The sequence below is a fragment of the Numida meleagris genome, chromosome 5, assembly GCF_002078875.1.
Source record: "Numida meleagris isolate 19003 breed g44 Domestic line chromosome 5, NumMel1.0, whole genome shotgun sequence".
In the NCBI taxonomy this organism is placed as follows: Eukaryota; Metazoa; Chordata; class Aves; order Galliformes; family Numididae; genus Numida; species Numida meleagris.
The window spans coordinates 9232995-9254074 of record NC_034413.1 but is presented as its reverse complement, the minus strand read 5'-3'; the positions used below and the strand labels follow the sequence as shown (position 1 = coordinate 9254074).

The 21080-nt window shown below is 40.9% G+C and overlaps 1 long non-coding RNA gene across 2 annotated transcripts; it reads right to left on the bottom strand.

The window, feature by feature from the left end:
• Positions 808 to 20073, bottom strand: LOC110400217. 2 transcript variants are annotated; one of them, XR_002439707.1, is made up of 2 exons: positions 12589 to 20073; positions 808 to 12350 (listed from the first exon to the last, which is right to left on the bottom strand). It is a non-coding gene; the product is annotated as an uncharacterized LOC110400217 (long non-coding RNA). The 2 variants fall into 2 exon arrangements; XR_002439708.1 differs by having other exon boundaries at positions 808 to 11603.

The following is a 21080-nucleotide window of genomic DNA, read 5'->3' as shown; positions in this document are numbered from 1 at the left end:
TTAACTCCATCTTTCCTCTAACCTATGAAAATGAAATTGCATGCTGTCCTACATGAGCCCACATGAGCCATTTACACCAGTGCCCATACCTTTGTATTGCTATTGCAGCTGGTGATGTGAGATATTACAGATAACTTAATGCTGTATGTATTGGTCAATATATTCAGTCATCATATAGTTACAATCAATTATCTACGTTGCAATCATGGTTGCTTTTCTCATGGGTCCAATTCCTCACCTTCCATGCCACCCTCAGCTCCTCATGTGGCTGCTGAATAGGGACTACTGTCTCCTTCTGCAAGAGGTGAGGTTTCCAAGGCCCTGATGAGTGCCAATTCCTTCCAGACTCATTGGCTCCTTGTTGCTTCCCTGACTCAGTTTCTGGATGGAGCCAGTCTAGTGCAGATCTTCTAGCCATGTCATTGCAGGCACAGGATGCACATCTCTGCTTTTGGGTGTCCCTTTATAGGGCTGCACGTGAGCACTCAGTTCTCATCCTGGAGCATGCTGATACCAGTGGTTTAATAGGAATGCCACTGTGATTGGGTAGTACCCAGAGTTAGTTCTACTATGAACTGGGAGGAAGATGTTTATGCATTCCATATGAGCTACTTCTATACCTTAAAATCATCAGATAAAAATGGAAATAATAAAGAATTTCATTTCCAAGCTCTCTTTTGTACTGTTTTTCAGCACTTCTATTTAAAGGTTACAGCATCTGTTTCCTCTACTGCTCCTGCATGAATAGCCCTTATGAACGTAATCTCATCCCAAATAAGAGTTATGAAAAAGAGAAAGAAAAGGAAATTGAAAAAAAGAAATAAAATGTTTATTTAACATTTAACATACATTTGTTTACATTCCTCATAATCTAAGCTAGATAAAACATTTCAGCTGTGTGATAAAAGAAAGAAGAAATACAAATAATTCACCTTCCATGAAAATCAATCTTCCGTTTATTTAAATCCTCTGTTATCATGAACTTTCTCTAGAAGGAGATGTGAGTGTGCTTCCAGTTTCCCTGGAGAAAACTCAAGTGAGAAACAGACCAGAAGCAGAGTTCATCACCTGCCCTAACAGGTGGCTCATAGAGGTTGTTATCTTACTCATCATTAACAGGTGCTTTTCAAATGCTCAATTACCTCTTTCACAGATTGTCTTGCTCAGGTTGTAACATCTCAGCAGAGCAAATGCTATCTGGACCTCAGCTTTATCACATCTTCTTGTACACCAATTTTCCCTTTGAGTCCATTCTTCCTGCACTAAAAATATGAACTATCGGCAGATCCCTGGACTTGGCTTATCATTTGCCTGAGTTCTGAGTCTTATAATAAGGTTTTGATTGTGTTTACAGGAGACAGGTCAGAATTGGAAACCCTGAGCTGGCTGCATCAAACTTTCAGATACCTGATATCTGGAATCAATCTGAGGTATGAAGTACCTCTACCATCAAGAAATAACAAGTAAAGTACAATTACTCTTTGTCACTCAAGCAGAATGTAACTCATTCTTAGTAGTCCTAAAATGCAAGAAATGAAGAGAAAAGTCTATAAGTAGTCACATAACTGAGGTAAGCTAATGGCATAGCAACCTGAGCTGTATGGGATGTGTGTGACTGAGAATACTCTTCACCCACTGCCTTCTAAATCGAGTGCGAAGGCAGTGGATGGCTAAAATGAAGACACTTGACTTAATGGTGCTACCTTGTTCTAGCCTGCCACAAAATAATAAGGTAATTAGATGAGGCTGTGTCTGAGTAATAAGTAGATTGTCATTGTGGGCCATAGGAAAGAAGGCTTGTCTCACCACTGGTCAGAAAATAGATGGAGTTCTTACGTGGGGCTGAGCTGTAGAATGCTCTGTCCCCATGAAAGCTGGATGGGAGGAGAAGGATATGTATCGAGACCTGTCCTGAAAGGGGCTGTTGGAATGATGGTGATGCTGTCTTGGGCTCAGCCTTGTCAACACAAATGTGCAACTAGGCTAGCCTTACCATAGGTTTATGCCTTAATGTGCATGAGGGATGTTGCAGTCCTGCTCCCAGATTGATGAGCCCTATAAGTGTGACATCTATGTAGTCAGACAGTGGCATTTCTTTTCTTTCAGCTACTATGAGGCATGCCATTCCCACAAATTGCTCCATCAAATGTCTTTGAGGTGGGAAGGGTATAAAGCCAAAACCAAAGCACTCTGGCTATTCTTCTCTCTGTTTTCCTAAAGGTTGAGAAGGACCAGGCCTTCCTGTGGATCTTTTAATGCAGTTCTATTGCCTTTACCAAAGCAAGATTTGGCAGCTATTTTTATGGAGAAAGCTGTACAGCTTGCACAGTATTTTAGATTTTCAAAGCAGTCTAGGGGATTTCAGACACATATCTTCCATTTACTTTAATATACCCTCACTTTAATGAAAGATATGTGTCTGAATCCCCCAAGCTGCTTTGGAAGCCTTAGCTATAGAGTCTGATTGAAAGCCCACTGAGATCAGGTCTCTCCACTGACGTCAATGGGCTTTGGACAGTCCCGATGTGAAGGAGTTTTCATTATTGGATGTGTCTGAAAAGGCAGAATATAAGCCAGTTCACATTGTCACATTCTTAATTTCAGGAAGACCTTGCTTGTCACCACTAATGGCCACAATCATAGAGCAGGAGAGCAGTAGCATTTTCCAGGTGATGAATGATTAAACAGCTGCAGACACAATGAAGTCTTTAATGCAATCACTGTTAGAGATGGATCTGGGCAGGGATTAATGTTGCCTGAGAGACATTCATTGTGATTACAAGGGTCACACAGGATGCCCAGAAACAAGGGAAGGATTTTGAGATGGTAGCATAAAACGAATGTAAAGGCCAGAAATGTGTTTCACACTCTCCTGCTTAGCTGTTTTTCTTTTTCTCTTCATCTTTTTTCTGAAACATCCAAGCTAACTTTCAACTGAAAAGAGAGGAGTAGGAGGTACTGGTGCTCTCTGTGATGCAGATAAGCCTTTCTGAGACCTGTTTGCTTTCTCTTTCAAGCATTTGAGGTTAAGCTATGTGTCAGGAAAGATTTTTCCCCTACACCAGAACAGCATGGACTGTTTTCATTTGGAAGTAGGAAAAATGAAGAAGTTTACAGGAAACATGGATTGTTTGTTCTCTGTAGTACTCTCTCTTAGGTCCCTCAAAGATTTCCTTTCTATTTCTGGGGCTACAGGGCAGTGGCAATACTGCCCGTCTCTTCTGTGGGCAGGAGCATGTAGCTTTGATTTCCATAAGCATCCAAACGTTCATTATAAGCTCCAGAAGGTTGCTGCACCTCAGAGATTTGGTCATGCTGAATTCCCTGCCAACCCTTAGAGAAAGCCATGATTAGTAGAGTTAACAGCTGTGTGTTGTCAGAAGGACAGATAAAACCTCCAACATTGACTTTTAGATTGTAATTTGTCATTTTTCCCCATGAGTTTTCCCATTCTGACCCATCAGCCACACTCATATAATGCAAATAACTGCAGCTGAGAATGGGGCATCATTATCTGTAGGTACCTGCAAGCTGAGGCCATGGACTTGTGAATTTAAACTACGCTAATGTAAAGTTTGGGATCTCTTCTCATCTTCGGAAACATGTTCTATCAGCAGGAAGTTCCAGGAATCATGTCATGTTGGTGTGCACAATGCAGAACAATAGCACCTATTAATTTGGAAAGACAATGTTTTGAACAATTCTTATGTTTTCAAGCGTTCCAGAGGGACTCAAATCAAGAACCTGTACCTCCTTGCACCTCCTTGACCTTTAAGCATTCCTTCCAACTCAAGCAATTCTATGATTCTATGATCTGATGTTATGTTCTTTAGCTTGATTTATTAAAAGGAATATGAGTCATGGAAACAGCACAAAGTAAATAAATGAATCTATCTGAAACCTAGTGTTACTCCTTTTCTAAAACGAATGCGAAGTCCATTCAAACAAGCAGTTCATTTCTCAGCAACATGGTATCACTCCACTGATGGTACATCATTTGTGGTCACGGCACAAAAGGAGTGTTCCACAAAGCTGAGAAACAACGTGCAGCTTAGGAGAAATATCCAACCTTGTGCTGCTTCATTCTGTGTGATTGTAATTCTAATGATTCACAGGCAGATATTTTGGATCTGTGTGTCTGTCTACGTACACATACGTATGCGCTTACATCTATACTTCAAGACACTTCCCCCACACTCTTATTTAGGAATGTGATTCCAATGTGGGACTGCAGAAAAATCCTCACATTTCATGTAAAGCAGTGGTAAGCTGTTAGAGAATGCTGTCATAGATTGTTATGACAGGTTAGTCAGAAAACTGACACGTTAGAGAGAAGTAACATATCCATATGAAAATGCTGAAGAACTGACAAGAATGTAGTTACACATACAGTTTAGAAGTATATAGGCATATGAAAGCCCACTATAAACCTGCTGTCTGCATTACAGTTTCTCCATATATCTGTACTATCATTATGTACAAGTCTCATGTATTTCTCTGGACTAGCTATAACACAATAAAAACTGTTTCTGTTCTGTTGGCTTTAACAGGGTTATCCAAATACATAGCAGCTGATTATTTGTTGTGCTGAATGTACAAACTGTCACCAATGCCCATCTTATTTCTGCGGGACTTACTTATTTTATAATTTGAACTACCTTAAAAAATCTCAGGGGCGGTGTCAGATTCCCTAATTTTTCTGACCTGCCTTTAGTGCAAGTAAGATATTTACATGTACATCTGCGCAATGTAATTTGGATTGTGGTTGTGATGCCACAGCATCAAAAATTTGATTCTGTCTGAATATGCTGATTTAGATGGCTCAGAAAATTGCTCATAATCCATGCATGTTTTGTCCGTAGACTGAAAAACCTGCTGTTAGTAATCAAAGGCAATTGCTACCCATGCTTTGTGCTGATAGCTAGTTTTTATGTTTGGGGCTTCCTCCATATGCCTATATATATATTGCTGAAATCAGTTTGCTTCATTTTTTACTTAGCTCCACTGGAATAGATTCGCAACTTTGGTGTTAGAAGATAGTGTCACTGCCTTTCCCACCATATTTGTCTCCCAGGAAAAAAATAATAATTTTTTGTGGCTGTCTGGTCTAAACTGACACACAGAAAGAAAGTAATAACATGGATATCAACTGTAGAGGAAAGAAAATACCCACTCATCAATGCTCCCTCATATTACTTTTGCTGGGTTTAATTTCAGACTATCTGATTTTTATCCCAAGTCAAACATCTCATTTCATCTGAAGTTTCGATGGTATTAACAGAAAGAATAGCCAGAATCTAACATTTATAGACGCAGGCTCATAGCCTTTCTTTCTCATCCTTGTTTTTGTTTTTGTTAATACCCTTCCTGTTTTTGGAGAAGCAGGGCCCTTTCTCAAACAGTGCTGCAGAGAAGAACTGCTTGAGGACTGAGTCACGTGTCAGCATCTGTGCCAAGTCCCTGGTAGGACAGGGAGCACTTGAGCCATCCCATTGCTAATCAAACAATCTGGCGACATCCTGCCAATCCTGTCCTTGTCATCTGCTGCTCCCTCTGCACGCACATTCGATTAGCTCAGCATCAGTCTTCCTGCTGCACACCAAGTTTCTTTTTCCTTGCTAACAGCCAAAGGAAGCAGGGATGGACTGATTTAAAAATCTTGGCTCATCTTAGCTGGCTTATGACAAATATATTCTCAAATTAGTCCTGCAAGTCAGTTTTTCCTAGCTAGAAATGATTTTTTACAATAGGCGGTGACATATTTTATTTTATTTTATCCCTTTCCAGCCTGTTGGTCTCTTTTTTTTGTCCCAGGCTCATTTTCCCAGCCGTGTTCTTAGGTTTTGATTCTGGAAAGTGGGGATGGTTGTCCTGAGAGAGAACAGAGCAGATAAGCAGATAAACCGATCTTGCTGCTTTCAGACCACAATCACCCCATGTCCTTAAAGTTAAACATATGTTTAAGTACTGGTTTATGGTAATGCAAATCAGACCCAAGACTACTAACAGAAGTATCTCAGTTTTCCTGAACATGGAGTGTTGGTGTGTCCTCCTCTGTGCATGATATCTTCCAGAGGTTTGGCTAACTCCCCACCTCCTTGCTCTAGGGTTGTTGTTTCCTTCTTGAATCTCCTCCTTGCCAAAAGAAAAAAAAGAGCAGGAAGAGGGTTACAAAAGCAGAAATCCCCCTGGACAATTCAAATCAAGGATGAAGAACTGCTGCTCATAAAGCACGGCTGGAATGACTCCCACATGCCAGGAAAGGTCAGTGAGAGTGAATGCCTATGGAGAGTTTGTCCATAGGGGTGGATAATTTTCAGTGACAGAAGATTTCCCAAGAGTACACAGCAAAAGGAAAAGGGCTTTGAAAACAAGCAGCTCATTTTCTCTTGGGCTAAAGCCGCCCTGTAAAGTTTTGAGAGCACTAGCAGGGCTAAAAATAAATATAAAGCTCTTTATTACATTACATTAGAAGCGGGCCACACAGGTATTTAATCTCATGAGGCTGGACATCAGGCATCCAAATATCCGTATAGATGTGAACAGCAGACATCAGATAAAGCTTCTGCAGCAGTGTATTTACAATCTAAGAAAATGATTAATTTTCAAAACACAAGAAAGGGCTGAATCTTAGAGGTTAAGCCTTCACAGTACATAAGTGGATTATGTATTCTTAGGGATCATGGAGTTAGGCTGCTTTTCCCACCCCGATGCTACCTTAGGTAATGTAATATGAAGTGACTCAGCTCATATCAGCGTGTAGCAATTATTTGCACCACAGTGAGTGTGAGTGAAGTGTGTGTAACACCAACTCTTTGAAATTTATATTAGCAGAGATTTTGCTATCATTTACTAGGAATAGAATTTCCTTCCTGATCAGCTCTGTGCTGCACTGGCTGTCATCATCACCACAGTGAAGTGCTGATGGTGAAGAGCTGATGGTGACAGATAAAAGTGAAGTTCTTGAGAGACAAACACTGATTTGCAACTGAAAATCCTACTTGTGGAGTGGTTTGTCTGCATCCCCCTTTGGGAACCTGCTTCTTGTTGGTTATCCACAAACTGTGCACCCATTCTACCACGGGATGTAGCTATCCCTACTGAGGCAAGCAAGTCTCTGGTGCAGGCACTGATTCCACATTACAGTTCCTTGGGCAGCAGGTCAACTAGTGATTTCCCACCTTATACTCTATACTCAATACTCAAGACTCCTATACTCAAAATATTCTTAAGATTTCAACATGAACCAGGATCGTTCTCAGGCAAAATGAAAAAAAAACAATCATTGTGGCTGAACTCTGATGTGGATCCAAGCTGGAAATTTGCTGAGCCACAGATACTGTGGAACATTTTTATCTGGAGACTTTCGTGTGATCTAAACAAGCAGTTTTTAATTTGCATGAAAATAGTTAGGGGGTTGGCTTCATAATTTCTGTGTAAGACATTGTGCTTATTATCTCTGCAGGTACTCTGTACAACCTCTTAAGAGCATAGATGACTTCTAAGCATTGCATTCAATTCCTTTTAGGTATTATAATACGGTAACATGTCCCTGACTCCCAGTGAATCTGGGAGTGCTCTCCTGGACTGGGACAATTTTTCATATTTTTCATTATTCCTGCAAGCAGAAATTGCAAATATCTTCTGCAAAGGATGAATCTTATGACAAAGGAAGCTGATAAAGGACTGGGCTTGGAATCAGTTCTTGAATTGAGTGTCAGGTTAGTAGGCTAACTCTTGTCTCAGGGCAAGTTATCTGCCTGTCTGAGATCACCTGAGCAAGACTGAACCTTAAGTTAGACTTTGACTCCTTTCTGTACTGAATTTCCTTGCAAATGATAAAGCACATTTCCATTATAAAGAAAATATGCTGTCTTGTTTTCTTTGCCTACAGTGTGCTATTTCCCTGGCAAATGTTAATACACTGAATACATTAAGCAGCCTTATAAATTCACTTTTTGGCAGCTTAAATTTGTTGCAATTTGGTACATTAAGCAAATATCCACGCAGTAAAAGAAAAGGCATTAAATGGCTATCACAAAACATTTGTTATTTGAAAATAATGACCATCACTGAAAACGGATCTATTGGATTTGAGCAAACTAATCTCATGACTATCAATTAAGGCCACATTTTCTGAGGACCTAGTTTTACAACTTGTTTTATAGAAGTAAATTTATCTTTGAATTTCAAATTTGCAATGTGGGGTCAACTTGGGATGTAACAGGCCAACATTCCCCCCACAAAGGATGTTTTTTCTATGGAAGAGTATAACAAAGAAAATGTATCATAATATTTTCTTAATCTAGGGAAGGCTACTTTCTCAACCATCAGTTGCTTTGGGTTTGTATATTTGTGGAGTTGGTGATGACCATAGCTCTCAAGGGATGTTTCTATGATGCATTTGTCCAGTTCTTTTCTGAAGCCGTAAACATCAGCCCACTAAGCACATATTCTGCAGCAAGGAGATCATAACTCCGCATTGTGTGAAGTATGTACTTTTCTTTGTTTTAAACCTACCTCTGTGAAGAAATTATAAATGTCTCTTAGTTGGTTTTTTTTTTTGCCAGAAATAAGACATTCCCACACCACACAAGATTTAGTAGACTTCCATTGTACAACACCTCCCTCCCCTGATTCATCTCTTTTCCAGACCACTCATCAAACCTACATCCTTCTTCTTTGTGTGTACACTACACTGCATCTCCATAAATATGTTGAAATCCTGTGAAATTACCCAGGTCAGGGTGAATTCAGTGATCACTAAGACACCAATGACTTGCCCGCCCAGTACTCCAGAGCCCATAGGCTAAGGAACATGCCTGTGAGCTGAGGGCTTACCAGCTCCTCCTGTCACAGAGCCTGAATGAGCCTTCCTGGTAACAACTGGGATTTTCTTTCGCTGAGTTGGAGCTACTCTTGTCTCCTAACGTTTCACCTTTTGCTGGCTGCTACTTTACAGACAAGTTTGCCTTGGAGTTTCTCACCTTCCTGAAATATTTATTCTCTTGAGCCTTCCCTTACAGCAGATCTAGCATCAGGGAGCAGACACTCCTCAGTCTCTGAGCCAAAGCCTTGGGCTGATAAGAGGATTCAATTCTGAATCTCTTCAGTATAAAACAGAAACATGAAATTGAAGTGTAAAAGGACTAGAAATTCTAGTGAGAGGCAATGCCTTGCAGCTGTGTGCTCAATGCTTCAATACCAGTGACTGCAATGCAGCCACTTCTGGGGCTGGGAGTGAGTCTTGCTCAGTGCCCCTCTGAACCAATGCAGGTGGGATGAAAAGGTAATTTAGAAACAACAAGACAAACCCTCATTGTGGGCAATGGTGAGGGGCTGTAGCGCTTTTTATAGCAGCAGAAAAGAGAACTTCAAATCTTGCTGAGCCTGCGCACATCTCAGTGAGTGAACATTTAATCCGTGTGATATTTGACATTGCTTTCTGTAAACATGTGAAGGATCAGTCAGATGCTTTTGAGGCTGGAATTTATAATTCTGGGGAGTTTAGGCCAGGTGTTTAGCCCTGCAAGCTATTTTCTGTTAGTGCAGAGGCTGCAGAAGTTCACTTTTTTTTCACTCTCCCAGCAAGTACATGAACAACAGCAAGAAACTTTCTACTTTCTACACTTGCCATGGAAAAGTAGGAGCAGAGCAGGAATGGGCTCGTGTCTGGATATTGCAGAAAGCCACAGTAAACTTTCAAATGCATTTTTGCTGGTTTGAGCATCACAAGGAAGCTCTCTTCTGTAAATCCCGTCTCTGTATATGGATAATTCTGTCCCTGGTGTTCATTCTTACTTTGCATATTTTTATAAGAGATGGGATTGTCTCTAGATGTACAAATTTCATCTGTGACTCAAAGCAAGGATTGTATAAACACTGTAGATTAAACAGCACTGATTTAATTGGAAAGCAGCTTAGGTCTTACTGAGCAGCTGCAGAACTGAAAATCTGTCCAGAAGGGCACAGGTGGATCTAACTGATCTAACTGTCTCAAGACAGCACATAGACTGCAGCTATCATGTGGATCATGAAGCGAAGCCAGTGAACGCATTGCATCCATCATTCAATTGGGAAGAGTTTTGGTTCAATGTCTTACAAAGAAGAAGAAAAGAGCTGCATCAAATACCCTGCAGAGGAGGAGCATTTTCCCAAAGAGATTTTCGTAGGAAAAGGTCCCCTTTCAAGTTTTCCTCGTATAAAGTAGTATTTTTGCCTTACGGAAATAAAGTGAAACTTTTCCTACTTTATTTAATTGTAGAACAATTCCTTAATAAAGCTTAAAAATAGACAGGAAATGAATGACAATTTACTTTCTTTTGAAGGTAGTGTCTTCATTTGTAACGCCAAAGGAGAGAGTGTTACCTCAAAAGTGAAAAGTAGCACTTAAAAGTGAAGATGCTACTCTCAGTTACTGTGTGATACAGCTTTTATAAAGACTTTTATGTGCAAAAAATAATGAAAAAAATGACATTCTGAAAATGAGAATATCAAAGTAGCAATGTTTCAAGCAAGAAAACAACATCCTTTTTATAGGAACACCCGTTTCAACAAGTGATTACTACACTCAGGCAGACATAATGCTAGTAACTATACGTTGGATGTTTGGAATAGTTTGTCATATTTTAGAATATTTTTTTACTTGGAATATTTTGTCAGAAGGGAATCTAGTTCACTTTACATTATTAATGTGATCACTGCTGATCATTAAGAAGTTCTGTGTGAAAAAATTGCCCTAAGTGTAGAATTATACTGTCTATTTTTACACGGATCAGTATTATAGAAACATAAAGGCAAACCTACTCAAAGATCCAATCCAAAGCCCATTAAAAATCAATGAAATCTTTGCAATGAGCTTCTAGTTTGGGTTACCTCCCCACTGACTGCAAATTAAATTCATCTGTCAGGCGGCAATAATACAGTGATATAATTAACTTGCTTAGAATACAGTTACTCCAACTTTCATTAAAAGTGATGAGTTTCTTTCAATTACCTTGCCAAGATGCATTTTGTTGCTGTTTGCTTGTTTGGTGCTGAAGAAAAAATGAAAAACTTTTTGGTTAATTACCCTCTGGACTGGTGGTTGTTGCTATAATGGAGTCTGACTTCCAGGGTCATGTTTGCAAATGCGGTGACAAATAGGGACATCTGCGGAGGGGGGGAAACAACAGCCATTTTTGTTGCAGAGCCAGGAGCATGCACTTCTCACCCAGAAGTTAATGAGAACTCGGTGCAGTATTGATTCTGCCTCAGCAGCTGTATGGATGGTGAATGAGTATTGCAATAAATGATTGCACAATTTCCAAACAGTGACAGACAGCTGAGGGAAAATGCAAACTCTGAAGCATCTTAGAGTCTGGGTAAACCATTACCTGTGGCCTCTTTGTTCTGAAAAATTCTCTGACAGACACACTGCTGCCTTGTACTTCAGGATTTCACTGGACTTTGGAAACTTGATAGTTCTCAGTCTGTACCTTCTCTGGGGGCAAGAGCTGGGACTGAGTGGGGATCACCTCCTCTGCTGCAGAACATCCTTTCTCAGCAGACTTCCAGGCCGCCTTTGAGTGAGTCTTCCATTCTTCCCTGTCTGAATCTCACATCTGAGCAAGATGACAGAGAGGTGGAGAGATTTTCTGTTCTCTTAAATCTGCTATACTTCTCACCCCTGCATCTCCACGCAAGCTGCAGAGACGAGCTGCACCAAACCACAGTAGGGGAGAGAAGAGCATTAAATAAAAATGAGACCGAACCGAGCAGAGCTACAAGGAACTTGGCAGAATGGATTCCCACGGGTTCACATGAGCATCTTCAGCTGCGATCCACTGAATACCCGCCAACAGCACAGCAGTCACAGGGGCTGCTTCAGCCTGGGCTGCAGGAGGGCACACTGACTGCAGTGCGAATTTTCTCTGCACTTGCTCCCCACCACAGCTGTATGCACAATAAGATTTATATCCCTCTCTCCTTTCTTTACCCTTTCAATCTCTTCCTTGAAAGAGTTGGAAAGCTGATAAAACTTGAAAAGAAAATCCCCTGTTTTCAGTTGCAGGCATAGCTAGGGGGAACGTAAGAGTCTGTTTTCAGCTGGACTGCTTTTGACCTAGCAAACTAACCACAGCTATTTCTTTATTCTTTGGAAGTCTGAGGTGCAGGATGTTTGAAAGCATGAGGGTCACAGTGCACAGTCACAGGAAAGTTGCAGCACAGTGTCAGCACTGTGATACTAGCAGTTGGAAAAAGCTTCAGATACACCTTTAAGCATAGGCTTTGAGCTGAATAAATCGTGGTCTGGTAATGGACAGACGAGAGGTAGGGGAAGGATTTTGTTTGAGTTGACCTGGAAGAATCTGGAGAAATGGAGCAAAGAAAAAAAAGGACACATATATACATTTTTAATCTGGGTGAACTTATTCTGTTTTCACATTATTTAACAGCTTCTTTAATATTAAAATCTACTTTAATTTTAATGAGGTAAAGATAACATTTAGAAGGCAAAGAAACAAAACAGAAAGGTTGCAGTTTGAGAACACTGACATAAGAATTGTCTGTGTCCCTTTTGGTTGTCCCTTCTTGGCACTTACCCACCTGCAAAAACCTCCACGTGACACGGCAGCCAACTTGTCAGTTCTTCTGGAAATCCATTTTTTAGGTGAATTTCATATTCATCGGAGATAACTTGTTGAGATCCCCTGAACCAGTATTTGGTGCATGGCTTCTGATTTGTCTGTCTACATAGGAAGGTCTCTGTGCTGTAGATAAGTTCTCCAGGGCAAAACCTGCCCCCGAACCTTCCATCAGAGGCACAAGGTGGTCTCCTTTGCTAGGCAAGATATGCTCTGGCTGGCACCTGAGGAATCCTAAGCTCAGCTCTTCCAACAAAAAAGGAGCAGACTTTGAGGATCCATCCATTTCTGCAGGTGTGGAGGAGCAGAAAGGGTACCAGTGTGTATCAGGAGAAAAGATGAGGCCATGTTTTTCTCTTAAAAAGTCAGAAAGCCATTGCAGCTTTCACTTTTAAGCCTCAGCCTTTTGCTTGCAAGAATCCTCTCTTGCAAATCCTATTCAATAACAACTTGTTTTGATTACTTCTGTACTTTGGTCTGTGCTTACTTTGAGTCCAATCCAGAAGAAGGCACCCACTTAGCAGTCCTGGTCTGCAGTGATGCCTATTAAAAGTGGGATAATAATCATTCTGCCAGTTGGCAGAATTAAGCAGAAGCTGGCTTGAGTGGGCAATAACATTTTGCTGCCTGAGTAGGTACCTGTAAGCAGGGCAAATGATACAACTCACCCTTTAAACTCCTATTTATGTCTCTCTGTTTAGAATTCCCTTAGGATTTTTGTTCTTCATTCTGTCCCATCTTTAATGTACATGATGACTGGCAAGGCAATGCCTTATTAAATCTGGCTTTGCACCCAGCAAGTATCCAAAGGGCTGAATGATATTCTAATTAAAATCTATTTGCTTCACACTTCCTCTGTACTCATCACAGCTTTCCTCTGTGACCGCAGTGTATCTCTTGGTGCTATCTCAGCTGTTCCCCTACTCTGTTCCTCCTGCTGTGGGTGGATTGGTTACAGCTCAGTCGGCTGGTGTGAAGTTTGCAGAGAGCAGCAGAATTTTGCACTCTGAGCTCCCTTAGCCCACAGGCTCAGTAAACACAGGGCTTTTCACCACTGAGCTCAGAGTCACAAGTGCAAACAGTGCCGGGCTGGCAGCCTGAGGAGAGGTAACCAGAGGACAAGAGGTGAAATATTCTGTGATTATTCTGTCCCAGAGCAAAGCCAGTCCCGTGGTAAAGCTGTGAGCTGAAGGACTATGAAGCCATCTGCAGTGGGATGCTTCCTGTGAAGTACTGAGGGACATGGTTAGTGGGCGTGGTGGTGGTGGGTTGGCAGTTAGACTAGATGGTCTTAGTGGTCTTTTCAGACTTTCAAGATTCTATGATTCTAAGTGTGCCTGCAAGATGGGGCAGGTTGTGATCCTGGATGCAGGTTTGGTGATTAGAAGTGCAGGATGGACACATTGAAACCACTTAGAGATAGTGGTGGTGAGACACTGGAACAGGTTGCCCAGTATGGTTGTGAATGCCCCCTCCCTGGATGGGGCTTTGAGCAACCTGGTCTAGAGGGAGGTGTCCCTGCCTATAGCAGGGGGTTGGAACTAGATGATGTGAACCCAAATCATTCTATGATTCTATGGTATGTCAGTTTTATGTGGATTCTCAATATAAATTGAATGCATACATAATCAATGTCCTTCCTCAGAGCCTTCTGTGATTAAATCAACACCTTTACTGCAATATCTCCTCAAAGCAGAAAACTCCCAACAAGCTTCTTCCCCAGAAGGAAGCCCTGAAAGACAATGCCCTGAGGACAGAGGCATTGCCCTCCTTGTTCCCCGACATGTCCTTCCATTCTGTTTCTCTCATACTTGCATGCAGAAATGCAAGGGGCCAAGATCACCTTCCTGCTGGCTGCCTGGAGTGGGCTGGTGTGGGTGAGCATGGATTGTCAGCACTGCACTCACTCACACAGTGGATAATGGAGGACACGGGGAGGCAGGAACAGCTCTCACTCCCAGCCCCAGATTAATGTCAGGGAGGACTGTACTGTCACTGCTTTCAAGTCATCAGCACTTGTCAGCTCTCATGGGCAGTGAAGGCTGCGTTGTCCTCCTGGTGCTTTGAGGCCTTCTGAAAAAAAAGCTCAGAAATTTAGTCCTTTGCTTGAAAACCTTCTTCTCCACCTATTGATTAACACTGTATTATAAAACATAGGCTGTCATAGAAAGAATCCAACTAAGGTGAAGTCTTTAGCCCAAGTACTAAAATTAATTAGCAGTGTAAACATTTCAAAAGGGGAGGGCATATTGTTTTGTTGTAAGGCATTTATCTGGAGGTTGTATTAATTCACCTTTCAGTTTCCCCCTGTGTAGAATGACCTGGGGGATCTCTTCCCCTGAATAAGTTACAGATTGAAATATTCTTGGAAAGAAAGGAAGTAAATTCCTACTAACACACCCAGAACACATTAGCTTTCTACTGTTATTTGCACACACAAATTACTCCATTTCCTAGGACTGGTAGATTAGCAGAAAATTGCACAGCTTAGGCACTGCTGAAAAACAATAACTAAGGCTTGGGTCTAGTTTCCTTCTGGGAAAATCCACGCAAATCATTACACCACGTGTTGCAGACTAATGGCCATTTGCATGGGGCAGTGGCTGTCCAGGGCTCACTCCAGGTGCCCCGTGTTTCTGTCAGTCCTGGCAGTGAGCCCATCCCCATGGAGCCCTCCCTTTGCCAGCGGAAATTTCATTTTTCCGGTCAGCTTTCTTTTCTGCACAATTATTTTCTACATTTGTCTCAGAGATTTCTTTTTTTAAAATGATAACGGAAGAAATGCTTCAATTCCTTCCATGTTTCCCCTTTTAGCCCTGTCCTGCTGTGATTTACTGGACGCTGCTAAACAGAGATCTCTGGCTGGAAAACCCAAGGCTGAACGCTGAGCAGATGACAATGGTGGCTGAGATTTATCGGAAAGCAGACGGTCTTGTCTTGGTGCAGCTCATACTTTACGAGTGCTTGCCACCTTCTGGTTTGAGAAAGGATTACAGTCGTTAAACCACTGGGACTTGTGAGGAAATCGGCTGTAAAAACTCTGGTCCTGTTCCTAATCCCCCCTAAAAAGATTGACAGATCTGCAAAATGCCACAATGCCACAATGCTGGAGAGTTTTGAAATGAAAGGATGGATGATGCTACTGATATCCTTGAAGAATGCCCTTTAACTATTGTGTAAAATATTCAGGGAAAATATTAAGAGCAAGAACAATGAAAAATTAACCTTAAAAGTGAAATAAATAGGTACACAAAGCCTTCAAAAGGAAAAAAAAATTTGAAATTGTGGACTTTTTTTCTCACAAAGATGTTTGCAGATTTTGACCAATCTGAGACATTTCCACTCAATTTTGTCCACTGTCATTTGTCTGCCTAGCTTCAGTGACGCCACTTAAAAATATTACATCTGCCATTTGTGCAAGAGTAGGATGCACAGTATCTGTAAAAAAGCCACTTTGCAGTTATGGTTACTCAAATAATGTGAATAGCACTACAAAAATAAAAAAATAAAAAAATCAAAATTACCTTATTCAGTCATTTTCAGTTTGGCCAGATGAGTGTTTTCACAGCGCATGTATACTTCATGACGGCTAGTAGATGCTTCTTCTAATAGATATCACATTTGTCTGGCTTCATGTCACAATATGGTCCTTAAAAACCATTTAAGTTTAATTTACAGTGATCCTAATAGAAGGCACCAGAGTATCTGAACACATTCCAGCAGTGTATGAAGCAATGTGACTAACATATGCCATTTGTTTGTTCAGATTGTTCCCTCCCAGCATGGGACGAATGGGCAGCGAAGCAGTTCTTTGTGTGTGTGTGTTTTTATAATACGCACAAAAAAACTATGTTTGTATTGGAAAAGGCAGGTCAGAACCAATGTCCCTCACACACAGAGAGAACAGCAGTGAGGTTTTGATGCTCCCCCGTTCTTGTCAGGTCACATAAGGATTTTGGCCAGCACTCCGAAAAATGGTTGGTTGTTCTCTTGGATATAACTTAATCTTGCCCATCTTCTCATTGTAGGGTACAAGCATGGCACAGTCCCTGCTTACCTTAGTTAATCAGAGCAGATTTGCTGTATCCCCCCGCTGGGCCTGTATGATGACTGTGGCTGCAGTGAAATGAGCAGCAGCCATTTGCCCACTCTGAGTCCCTAAGAAGGTGGGGGAAAAGAAGCTGACGATTGGAGAAGAGCTGTCAGGCATGGATCAATGGGGTGAAGTGCTGTAGAATTCCTTGCTGAGAACACCACATTTTTTTTTTGGATGGTAAAATCTACAAATATAGGAAAAGACAGGGAAGAATTTAAAGAAAATGAAGCTATGATTTTTTTCTGAGCCCAGAACTGCTTCTATGCAGTAGAGAAAAGCTGGAGGAAAAATCTCTGATAATTCTTTCTGTCCAGACAAGAAGGCAAGTTAGGGTCAGAGCTAGCAGGAACAAAGATAAAAATAAAAGAACAAGAAGTCTCTGAGACACCAAGAAATATTTTTACACTTTCTGCACTTTGTAGCCTAAGTTCACTCCCTGCCCATCTTTCCCTGGGGCAGTGCTTGGTGCTACAGCTGTGTCTGAGCGGGAGGAGCCGTGCTCAGCTGAGGAAGCAGCCGCCAGCGATGGACATCCTCAGGTTGGACCTGACCCCTCACAGAGCAGACCCAGACCCACTTTGAGGCTGTGAGGTTTTGAGAGTCAGGCGTAGCCTAACAGCTTGCTCTGACTTCGGTGTATTCATTGTTTTTACTTAAGCAACATTCATCTGCATATCTCATGGCAATTTTTTTTTTCAATTTTTCTTCTCATCCTTAGGATCAGTGTGCTGTTTTCTTAGATTTATTCCTGTGAATTGCTTCTGCTTAGTAGATCGCTTTATAACCACTTTGAGAATACTGTGCAATCAAAATTTCATTGCTGTGACTGTTCACTTAAAGGAAACAATACGTATCTGTTCATTATGTGGTTGAATGGCATCCAGATTTCCCAGTGCATGCATTTGAGGACAGTATATTTAAAATTCCCTCTTGGCAAATGTTTTTTAGTACTGTCTTAAATAAACTAGTTTCCATGGATGTTCTTGCCAGTACAATTATTAGTTCTGATCTTTGGGTTTCATCCAAATTAACCCATTATTTGTCAGTCAAAATGGACAGATGCAAGGGGTCAGGTCATGAAAAAAGAAATGTTAGTTTCCAGCTCTTTCCACATTCATGGTGGAGCTTTTCATTTTGAGCATGGGTGATTTTGCTTCAAAATGATGTTTTCAGAAGGTGAATCTTAAAATTGCTGTAGTATCTGCTGCCTTTCTGAGCACACGTGGGGCTCCACGAGAGTAGGTAACAGCATGGTGAAATACCATTCCCATCACAGGAATGAATGAAGCTGAATTTATCTTGCCATGGCATTCACAACTGAAATGAATAAAGACCCACAGGACTGTATGCCATTGGATGGTGCCAAACACAACCTTACTTGAGCTCCCTGCTATCTGAAGGCTCCTGCTGCTTGCTGTAGCTCATCCCAAGGCAAACGAATGATTTACTGTAAGTGAGTGTAGCCATAAACCAAAAGCTTCCAGATGAAATAATGCTCTCTCTCTCAACAGAAGCAATTACAATGTAGCTGTCTGTACTGCATTTAACATTGCTACTAAGAGGCTGCGCTGCTCTCAAGTGCGCAGTGATAGAGCTGAGTTTTTCTGGCTTATTTTTTCCACCTGCTGAACACATCCTAAAGCCTCGGGAACCTTACAGGAAGCCAGAGAAAGTCTACACAGTCTCACAGAGCATGTGTTTTGGATATGAATACATAGTTTGCATATAAAATATATATATGCGTGCCTTCCTTTACACACGCATACACACATATGGAGAGAAAGTAATGTCTTATTTTGCTATATTTCTAAAATAAATCACTACTTTCTTAGGATATTTGAAAGATTATGCTCGTAGTTCTTCTACTATGGACTTAGAATGAATTTTCATGAGAAATATCTTATTTTCTCCACAAAACATATCCAGAGCAGATAGAGTTTTCAGGAGTGAGAAAAGATATTCAGATTTCCCTCACTTTAATCCAAACTATTTTTTGGCATTTCAAAAGTTTGACTACATCCAAAAAAAAAAAAAAAAAAAAAAAGAGCATTTCTCTGCCAGTTCTACTGGTTGCCTCAAAGCATTCAAGCGCTTTGTGCAACTTAAAGATCAAATTCTTCACGAGATGACATCTAGAAATCAATGCCATACACATTGCACTGCCTTTGCCATTAAGCATCATGCTCTGGCTTTCTTCATGCCCTCCTCTCCTTGACCCAAAGAGCTTTGGAATGCACAGAGGCTGAGGGATCTGCCTGTGAAACACAAGTGAATCGATGCTGGGAACTTATACTAAAAAGAGTTGTATGAGGTCCATATTTATGGCCAGAAGGGTGTACTAGCCAAGTCTTCTCGCTCAGAGGTATGCCAGAGGTCTTTGTATTGCTCAATAAGTCAGTATCAGCCTCATAATTTGATTTGAAGGCCTCAAGAAGTAAGGAGATCACCACATCTCTAGGCAGTTCATTATGTGATTAATTAACTTCAAAGCTTAAGCAAATATTATCCTTTACTTCTCACTTGACCACATCTGGCTTGATATACTTTTCCAGATTAAAGACATTTCCAGTGTACACTTGCTTCTGTACTTTAACAGTATAAAATACTTCTCTGAGATTGTCTCCTATAGATAGGACTTCCTTATTGTTTCTGGGACTTGATGTTATGACTCCGTAAAACATTTTGCTGTGTGATCTGAATCTGCAGGTAAGATAGGTTTAGTTTGGGACTCTGTTGCACACACAAATCCATTTTCTGTACAAAACACAGGCTTAATTTCACCATAATAGAAACTCTAAGCTTACAAACTGCAAAATCATTTCGTGTTTTCTGATCTCTATTCTGTTTACAGAAGCCAAGAATCACAGAAAAGGATTTCAAGAAGTTTGTTCTTTTCACATTGCTTTCAGATGTAACCCATGCAATTCCAAAGGCATTTGCAAAACCCATCCTTAAAGAAACTTCCCATAATCAGATCTCTTTATCAAGCAGTTACTTTAATTTGTTTCCTGATTTCTAAACCCTTTTTTCAGAATCTTGTTTTCCATGATACAACATACCATTTTGCTGCTGGGAATCTTGAAGCCATTTGTATAGGCCAGATAACCAAATGATTCATCCACACTCAAAAATGACTTCATACTTCCCTGCTACCCCTTGATGAAATATGTATGACAATGTAGCCCCAAGGCAAAATCACTTCCAGAGCACCTACTTAAGAGTTACATCTTTGCTGATGATTTTCTATTGTCTAGGCCTGGGGCCCCTAGCACAAGAAAGACGTGGAGCAGTTTGAGTTGGTCCAGAGGAGGGCTACTATGATCATCAGAGGGCTGGATAACCTCTCCTATGAAGAAAGGTTGAGGGAACTGGGTTTGTTTAGCTTAGAGAAGAGAAGACTCTGAGGAGACCTCACTGTGGCCTTCCAATACTTGAAGGGACCGTATAAACAGGAGAGGGAATGATTGTTTGAGCGTGGATAGTGATAGGACAAGGGGGAATGGTTTTAAACTGAGACAGGGGAGGTTTAGGTTAGATATTAGGAGGAAGTTTTTCACTTCGAGGGTGGTGACGCACTGGAACTGGTTGCCCAAGGAGGTAATGGATATCCCATCCCTGGAGGCATTCAAGGCCAGGCTGGACGTGGCTCTGGGCAGCCTGGTCTAGTGGCTGGCGACCCTGCACTCAGCAGGGGGGTTGAAACTAGATGATCATTATGGTCCTTTTCAACCCAGGCCATCCTATGATTCTATGATCTTTTAGGATTTGCTAGTTACTTCTTTGTCCGTATATCATATTGATGATTGTTTCAGATGTTTAATGAAATTTCGAGGCAATTCTATTTGAAACACTTCAAAGAACTCTAACATAATAGATTATGAAAAAATATAGCTTGGGGAAATACAAAGCACAATCAGTTCTGTCCCAAAACCCAAGGCAGGGCTGGTTGTATCAATATCTCATTCTAAGAATATGACAGTTTCAGAGATACCTTCATCATCCAATCTTGCAACCTTGTCAAAGAACAAATTAAATTTTGTGTGACAAGGCCTTTTTTCCACAGAACAATGTTGATTGACTCTAATTACAGCCCCCTTTTTTTTTTTTGTATTTCCTAACCTCTTACATTTAAAAACATCTGAAGAATCTTCATTTTGCAGTACAAGGAATTTCATCTACTATCTGTTAGATACCATCAGGCTTTTCATCTCAATCCAAAATTATAGCTTGATTCAAAGATTATTAAAAAGAGTAGGAATACTTGCAATTATTTAATAAGCCAGGTCTTTTCTACTCTTTAAAAAGGTTAAAATATTTGTCAGCTTCTTAATCTAAAGAGAAGTTCCAAATTGGTAGAT